This window comes from Mus pahari, chromosome 20, assembly GCF_900095145.1.
Source record: "Mus pahari chromosome 20, PAHARI_EIJ_v1.1, whole genome shotgun sequence".
Classification (NCBI taxonomy): domain Eukaryota; kingdom Metazoa; phylum Chordata; class Mammalia; order Rodentia; family Muridae; genus Mus; species Mus pahari.
In genome coordinates, this window is record NC_034609.1 from 7,913,683 (window position 1) to 7,922,843 (window position 9,161).

General features: G+C 42.8%; 1 protein-coding gene across 2 annotated transcripts in view; it reads right to left on the reverse strand.

Annotated features, from left to right (window-relative positions):
- Scoc (short coiled-coil protein) overlaps positions 1 to 9,161 on the reverse strand; it is a 21,448-nt gene that overhangs the window by 8,430 nt on the left and 3,857 nt on the right. The gene's annotated exons all lie outside the window — the stretch shown is intronic.

Consider the following 9,161-nt stretch of genomic DNA (forward strand, 5'->3'; position numbering starts at 1 on the left):
AAAAAAGCAACGACCAATCACGGCGCAGAAGAGAAGATGCGCCAAAGAAAGCGGTCCTCGCTGAGCATCTTTGTCTAGCCAGGAAACTGGAAATTTAGATAGAAAGTCACTCTAGGTAGGGCAACCCAGAAAAACACTGTAAAAAAAAAAAAAAAAAAAAAAAAAAAAGAACGAGGGAGAGAGGGAGGGAGACAGAGACAGAATTTCTGGAAATTGCCGTGACCAGACTCTGGGAGAGAGAGATTTCGTTCACATTCAAGAACAGAGTGAGCAGAACAGCGCAGTCAGCTGTCCCTCAATTCTAAAAGGACGCCCCCCCCCCACACTTCTAAAATTAGATAACGCACAAAGCGTATACCATTAATGGATGTTTCTCTTCGTACCCCATATTCAAGACAAATTTTAAACTTCCGTTCACCCGGCCACTTCATGATTCCTTAGAACAGCAGTCGCCTGACCTCACTCTCAGAAAACGCAAGGCTTAATTAAAATTGTGTTTCTTATTCAAGTGTACATGTACAATGCCAAACTTTGGGTTGCCATGTAGTTTTCATGACACTTCATTATTACCTAACCTTTGAAAAAGAAGTATGTTGCTGTTAGCCGTCAGTGACCACCTGCAAAGCATTCTTGCTTTGACTTTATCAAAACCTCTGAGCTGTAGAGGCCAGCTTACAATTACTTTCTTCCTGGCTTTTCTTTTTTATATAAGATTCTATTTTAAATTGCATGAATATGTGGCGGTGTGTGAGTGCTTGCTTGTGCATGTGCAAGGTGCCTGCAGATGCCGGAAGAGGGAATCAGATCCCAAGAATTGGGGTTACAGGTAGCTGTGAACCATCTGATGAGGATGATGAGGACTCAACCCAGGTTCCTGTGTAAGAGCAATGAAGTACTGTTAACTGCTGAGCCATTTCTACCACTCCCAGGAGTCTTTACCCCTACCTAGCAAGACTTGCTAACACGTGACCGTAATCCTTTATAAATAAAGTATCTACCATTTAGTATTTGAGACAAATGTTTTGGCTTGGACTACAATTCAGGATTTGAAGGAAGGAGAATACGGGAAGAGAGGGAAGCCCCAGGTAACCCTAAGGAGTGCCAACAAAATAACAGAATGAATATGGGCAACATTCAAAGAACAATGGGATTTTCCAAAGGAGTGAAGAATACACTTTCTTTTCAAGTGGGCCGGTCATAGAAATAGGCTTTAAAAAATGTTTTCAGTTTTAATTTTTTTATATTGTATATGTATTTTACTTGCATTTATTTCTCTGAAACACTTGGGTACCTGGTGCCTGAGGAAGCTAGAAAAGAGTATTGGAACTCCTGGAACTGGAGTTACTGACATTGTGAGCTGCCATGTAGGTGCTGGAAATTCAACCGGGGTCCTCTGGAAAAGCGGACAGTGCTCTTAACTGCTGAACCATCGCTCCAGCCCCTTCATTTTATTTTTTTAATTATATGTATGTGTGTGTGTGTGCCAGTATGCACATGAGTGATGTGCCCTCTGAACCCAGACAGGGTGTTATCTGATTGTCTGGAGCTGGAGTTACAAACCTTTGTGAGCCATGCAGCATTGGTGCTGTGACCCAAACTTGTGTTTTCTACAAGAGGAACAGTTCTTGATCATCTCTCCACCAACCCCCCCCCAAAAAAAGGCTATATAGAGAAGTCCTGTCTTGAACACACACACCAACACCACCCGAAAAAAAAAAAGGAATTAGGAAAAGAAGAACAAGTTTTTAAAAACAAGCAGAAAGAAGAAAATAATCTAAAGTCAAACCATTTGTTCCAGGTTTTCTGGCACACACCTGTGTTTCCGGCATTCAGTAGATGGAGACATAAGACTTGAGAGCTCTAGACCAGTCTGGGTTGCATAAAGCCTGTTTCAGTATTCCCACCAGCCTCCCATCAGATGAGAAAACCATACAATCAACATGGGAAACATGAAACACAAAGGCAGCATCTTAGTTACCTTTCTACTGATGTGACCAGACACCATGCTAGAAGGACGAGTTTATTTGGACCTTACAGTTCCAGAGGGAGGAGAGTCTATCGACATCATGGTGGAGGGCGTGGCAGAAGGAAGGCATACCACTAGAGCAGCAGCTGGGCACTTATAACCCTCTCCACAAAGGGAAGCATCATGTGCAGTGCGGATGACAAGAGACTTTTAAAACCTCAAATCCCACCTCCAGTGATGCACCTCCTCCAATGAAGCCACACCTCCTAATCCTTTCCAAAGAGTTCCACCAACTAGGAACCAAGAATTTTTAATATATGAGCCTATAGGGGCCATTCTTATTCAAACTACGAAAAACAGTGTGGGGTGTGTGTGTGTGTGTGTGTGTGTGTGTGTGGTGTGGTGTATGTGGGGTGTGTGTGTGTGGTGTATGGTGTGGTGTGTGTTTGTGTGTGTGGTGTGGTATGTATGGTATGTGGAGTGTGTGTGTGTGTGTGTGTGTGTGTGTGTGTGTGTGGTGTATGGTGGGTGTGTGGTGGGTGTTCTGATACTGAATTGAAGTCCCATGCAAGCCAAGCATGTGCTTTACCACTGAGTTAAAACAGTGGGTTGGATTTTGTTTTTTGGCCGGGCGTGGTGGCGCACGCCTTTAATCCCAGCACTCGGGAGGCAAAGGCAGGCGGATTTCTGAGTTCGAGGCCAGCCTGGTCTACAGAGTGAGTTCCAGGTAAGCCAGGGCTACACAGAGAAACCCTGTCTCGAAAAAACAAAAAAAAAAAAAAATGAGTAGAAAGAAGAGCAGAAGAATATTTACATTGAAAGGAAATATGTCAAGAAAAGAAAAAAAAAAGGATTTTGTTTCTTGTTTTTTTAAGAAATGGTAAAATTTACAATCAAGGAAAATTCATCCAGAAAGAGAAGCGACATTACAGATTTCCAGTATCAGTGATGAAAGCCTGTAGATGTCAAAGGCTATATATAAAGATACTACAGCAGCCTTGGAGCGGGGTCTAGGACTTGGAGGAAACTGGTAATTCTTTGAAAGAAAAAAAAACACCACCAAAGTTCACAAGAACAGATGACACCCAGAGCCCATATCTCTATTTTAAACTGTCAGTGATCTGTTCCCACAAAGAATACTCCATATCCAGAAGGATCTGTGGTAAAATTTTCCAAGTGTTCAATAAAACTCAATTCTGTACAAAGTCTTCCAGGAAATACAACAGAGAGACAATTCTCCAACTCAATTTAAAAAGCCAGCCTTCGGCTAAGACAGTGGTTCTCAACCTGTGGGTCACACCTCAGACCATTGAAAAATGTTGCAGGAAATATATAAAAATGAACCGGCATGTTCCTGCGCTTGTGCCTCTGCCCCGGCAGCCCGGCTGGTCATGCACTGGCAGGCAATGGACGTTTCTGAAAACCAGGCTATCTATATAAAGTAATCTGGACTGTTCTCCATTAACTACTCTCAGCCATTTCTATTTAAAATAACTGAAAATACCCTAACAATAAACTCAGAGCCATGAATTTGCTATTTGGCCCTTAACTCACAGGCTTAGTCCTCTCATATCAGTTTATAATAATAGTAATAGAAGGGCTGGGTCTAAGCACTGTACTTTAAAATTTTTAGTATCAATAGAAAAAATTTATACCAATGAAAATCTTGATTTTGAATCAAAATAAGTTCCGTACCAAAATAAGAAATTATGACTTCAGCTTAGTAACAATTAAAAAGATTTCTACCAAATGAGATTATGGCTATGCAATCAATTCTAGCTATTCTTCCATGTTCCAATTATGACCATTTATACATTCACTAGAAAGACAACCTATAATAACCCCCTTCAGCCCCAAAGCCCGGGGAACTGGGACAACAACTCTTCATAACTTCTTCAAGCTGAATCTGGGCTTTAGGATATTTTTGAAGGTGTGGGGCAGAAGGGTAAGGAAAATGGGGGAGTTGGTTGGCCTTAAAAAGGCCACACCGATGATTGTATTCATCTCTGATGTCTGTGCCCTGACTGGATCCAGCTGAAAGTCGAAGACATCAGGAGTTCAAACAGGTCAGTTCAGCGTGTCTGACAAGTGGACTTGACAAGGCTCTATATTCTGTAATATACAAACCTCAAAACAATGTGTTTGATCAATATAACTTTTTGTTTGATTGTCTGGAATCTAGTTCTTCGGGGGGGGGGGTCTCCCTCTATCAAATCTGATATAACTCTGGAAGGTGTAAATACCATAATCTCCTTTTCCAAAAACACAAAGACAAAACCTTTTTCCCAAATCAGCATATCCCCTTGAGCCAGTAATCAGAAAACTCTTTATTTAGACCTCTCTCCCAGAGGAATAATATAACCACAAAACTCAACATCACACCCATTTTGAAAATCAAAACAATCCAAAACAAATGAAGTAAACTAAGACACTGTATGTGCCTATACTAGGCATTTCCTATCTTGCCAAGCAGGAAGACACTCAAGATTCCCATGGAGCCCACGTTAGCAGAATATGAGCTTCCTGTGGCTGGTTAAATAATCTACACCATCTTTCCATTTGGCTCTCTACCCAGAGCCGCAGACATATTTAATTAAAACCTGTATAATATCTGTCTGTTGAACTCTCTACCTGGAGCCACAGAAATAGATAATGGATACCTGTTCAAAGCAGGCAATGATTATCACTGCAAAGTCTACTCTGGAGTCAGTGACTAATACATCCTAGTTCAAATTAATACAATCCAAAACAAATGAAGTAAACTAAAATACTGTATGTGTTTATACTTAGGCCTTTCCTATGTTAGCAAGAGGATATAAAACCCAGTATTCCTGTCGCACCCACATTAGACAGAACATGCATATGCGTGGTTCTGCTCTCTGCCTAGAGCAGCCAACTTGTTATACCATCTGTTAGCACCAGGATACTGCAAGCCTCGCCTAACCATGTGACCCTTGACCTGCGTTGCCAGGACAATGACCTTCTATCCCACAATCCACTTGGCTCAGTTCCCGCCCTCACTGGTGTGACATCATTTTCTGTATAAAGTAGGAAGCCATCTTCTCCTCACTCTTCTTCGCCCTCTTCTCTTCGCCTTCTCTCCCCCCCTTCTCTACCCTTCTACCCGCGTCACTGCCCCCCCATTCCCGAATAATAAACCTCTCCCACGTGGCACACCTTGGCCTGGTCTGCTGCCTGGTTTTTCCGCCCAAAATATAAAATCATCTATTCGTTCAGCTCTCTGCCAGGAGCCACAGACATTTATTTTATTAATACCTGTTCACTGCCTTCTCTACTTGAAGTCAGTGACCAATTTTCCCTATCTTAGTTCTGAACTGCAGGTGAAATTCCCCACGTGATTCGGACAAAGTCTTTATATAAAGGTATCCTAAAAGCAAATAATCCCAATTTTATGAATTCACAGTTCAATCTCTGCCCCAAGAAGTAGGCAACTTCCATTCTACACTTTCATTGTTTCAACAAATCCCCCCCCTTCCCTGCGCTTGAGTCCACATGACTCGTCTCAGCACTACCCAGCTACTCACTTTAAAAAAAAAAAAAGAGAGAGAGAAATAAAATAAAATAAAACTCTAACTCTTGAGCTAATAATCTTAAATTTCTAGTGGATTCTTGCCCAACACGTTGGGTGCCACCTGTTGCAGGAAATACTTAAAAAATGGACCCAGCTTGTTCCTGCTCAAATCATGAGAAGAGCATGAGGACAAGATGTAGCTACAATTGTCTCCCAGTTTTAATGGTAGATCCATAAGGATTCGCCACTGGAGGATTTCAATTTAATAAGGTTTACCAGATTAGGATTTTAGTTGCTTTGCCCAACGACTGAGTTACCTTCGTTTCTGAACCAAGTTGTGTTCCTTCATGCGGCAGCTTGTCTGGGTTCAAGAGAGACAGGTAAGGGAGCAAAGTGTGGGTGTGCCTGAGGTGCACCACAGAGGCTGTGGGGGGATTTGAAACATGGCGTTGACGTGGTAGTGACCCGCCAGTGGGAACTTAGCAAGCTGGGTGAAGATATTTTGGAGCTCTGAACCAAGAGTCTCCACAAAATAAAAACAGGTCAGCCATTGCCTGCCAGGGCAAGGCCGGCCAGGCCGCCAGGGCAGAGGCACAAGAGCGGGAACATGCCCATTCCATTTTTTTTTAATATTTCCCAAAACAGAAAAACATAGATATTTACATTACAATTCACAACAATAGCAAAAGTACAATTATGAAGTAGCAACAAAAACAATTTTATAGTCAGGGGTCACCACAACATGAGGAACTGTGTTAAAGGGTCCCAGCATTAAGAAGGATAAGAACCACTGAGCTAAGAGTAAACATGGAAGCCAGAAAGCAGAGGGGACACAAAAGGCCTTAACAGATGCTCAGGAAATCCTGCAGGGAGACAGACTAAATCACTGGGATTGTTACCCATGGCAAGGAAACTTGCGGTCTAAGACTGTAAGTTCTACAAGTTCATAAGATAAATAGATACAAAGGACCCCGTGTAGACAGAATAGTTCTTCAAAGGAAGAGAAGGCACACCCTACATTATTCTCAACACTTATTTTTAACCTAATTTAATGAAATCAATAATGATGTTGGTATAAAGATGGTCATAGAGAAGCAAAGCTGAATAGAACCAGGAAGAAGTGCACACATTGATTCATATAGCTAACTGGTCCTCACAGTGGAATCAAGGCAATCTCATGAAGAGAGGTTTATCTTCAGCAGCAATGCTTCAACAACTAGATATCAATATTGGGAGGTAAGCCTGAACTCTTACCTCACAGCATACACACACACACACACACACACACACACACACACACACACACTGTTAATTCAAATGGGCATGGTCTAAAATGAATGCTTAGATTATCAGTGTTTTAGAAGATAGAGAAATCTTTATCAGAATTATACTGGACAATCTTTTTTAACTTTTTTTTAAAAAAAGATTCTATTTATTTTATATATCTGAGTGCTCTATCTGCATGTACACCCATGTGCCAGAATATGTATGAAGTGTTGCTTTGAAGAACACAGAGAAGCCAGGGTTACAATTTTACAACAGAATGGTCCCACTAGGTAGCAAAGCTCTAAAATGCTGGGTTGCTAAAGAGGTTTTCTTTAAATTGTCCTAATTCTCATAGCTATCTATGAGATGAGATAAACCCTCAGTAGCCCTTTAAGATAAAAAAAAAAGTCAGTTTTTGGAGTTCCTTCAACTTCTGTCAAGGTCTGGGATCCTAAACCACGTGTGCGCTGATGGGCATCTTGTTTCATGGCTGCTGAGAGGCCTGGGTGAGGTACCCGAGCCTCTCCTCCTCATAACCCTGCATACACTTCATTCTGGGTCCCCTCATGTCTCTGGGTGTGGGGAGGCTGCATATGCAGCATGTTGTGATACAGGGGCAGAGCGTTGATCTTGGAGATCTATCGCATCTCCAGAAAGTGCAGCAAGTTTTTCTTGGCCCAGGGCTGGACCAGCCATTGAACCGTACTCTGGAAACACTGTCCATCCTTGCCCAGTGGCACCGTTGTATGTGTGAGCGAAGCCAAATCCGTTTCTCTGACTCACACATCCTCTGGTAGACCAACTCTGTATTCTTCAGGACTGAACAGGAGGGGCTCTGTGTGCCTGTGGATCTGCACCAAGGCCTGCACATCTGGGGCCGCCTGCACATCTGGGACCGCCTGCACATCTGGGACTTGCACACGACATCACACTAGCTGAGACTTCAAAGTGGGGATATTTGAAACAGCTGAGTGTATTCTGAATTTGGAAGGTTGTACGCAGCCTTTTCGGCATGCCCAGAATACTAACTGATTGAATTAATTGTCAGTGAATTCTTTGGAATCCTCCCAAGAATTATTGCTCATGTTCCTTCCCACTTTGAACATGAACGGGTTTGAACTGCTTCCTCCCATGGAATGTGACTTGCTCTGAGGAAAACTCTTCTCTGACTTCCCAGAGACCCTCGTCCTGAAAAGGCCGTGTGTGGAGGCTCTGACTGACAGGCTCCAGCAGCATTGTTGTGAGCTGGAGGAGGGGCTGATAAGGAGGGGTGGAGTAACTTCCCATTGCTGGCTGCCACAGCTAGCTGAGCCAGGATTTGATCCCAACGACCTCAGCTACAGCCCTTGTAAGCAACACTATTCGGTGATCATTCCAACTTCAAAGGTCTCCATAGTCTATAGCAGTCTCAGCAATGTTAAAAGTCCAAAGTTCAAAGTCTCATCCGATCACTTAAATATAATCCCCTACAAAATCAAAATTTCAAAAAGCAGATCACGCGGCTCCATTATCACAGGATATACATTACCATTCCAAAACATCATAGTGAGGAAATACCAGACCAAAGCAAGACCAAGGCAAACTCCAAACTCAGCATCTCCAGGTCTGATGTCAAAGCAGTCTTCAGATCTCCAACTCCTTTCTGATTTGCTGACTGCAGTGCAATTCTTTCTCTCTGGCTGGTTCCACTCTGTTTGCAGATTCCCTCAGAGGATAGCCCATTGCTATGGCATCTCTAACATCCTGGGGTCTCCAAGTCAACTTCAACTTCAAACTTCTTGTTCCAATGTCTGGGATCCTCCAAAAGACTTGGCTCACTTCTCCAGATCTTCTCTCCATAGCACTCTAGGCTCTAGTTGACTCTACTCCACGGTTGCTGCTGTTCTTAGGGTTCATCCCATGGTATACTGGCATCTCCAATAGGCTGGGGGTCTTCTGTTGCAACTAGATTTCACCAATAGCCTCTCATAGGTTTCCCTCATTGGTGCCAAGCCTCAAATTCTTTGTGTGACCTCTTCATGCCTTCAAAACCAGTATCACCTGGATGATTCTTACATATAACCAAAGTCCAGCTGAATCACAAGGTACAACCTTGGCTGTCTCTAGAACACTGCTTCTTTGTGCTCTCAGAAATCCTAGAAGATTCAACCTCAGTAATGCTGGTCTCTTCTTAATCCCCTCTAACTTCTTAGCTCCAGGTAACCAATATCAATTGTTCCTGTAACCCCTTATATTCTTGACTCTAAAGCTACAACACTTTGCCAAAGCTGCCAAGTTCTACTGGTTGCTAAGGCTAGAACATGACACCCCTTGTTCTATTACATCTTCAGCTGCTTCACCACTGTTTTTAATGATTTCATTCACTGCCTAAGCTTGGCTGTCCTGGAACTTGCTCTG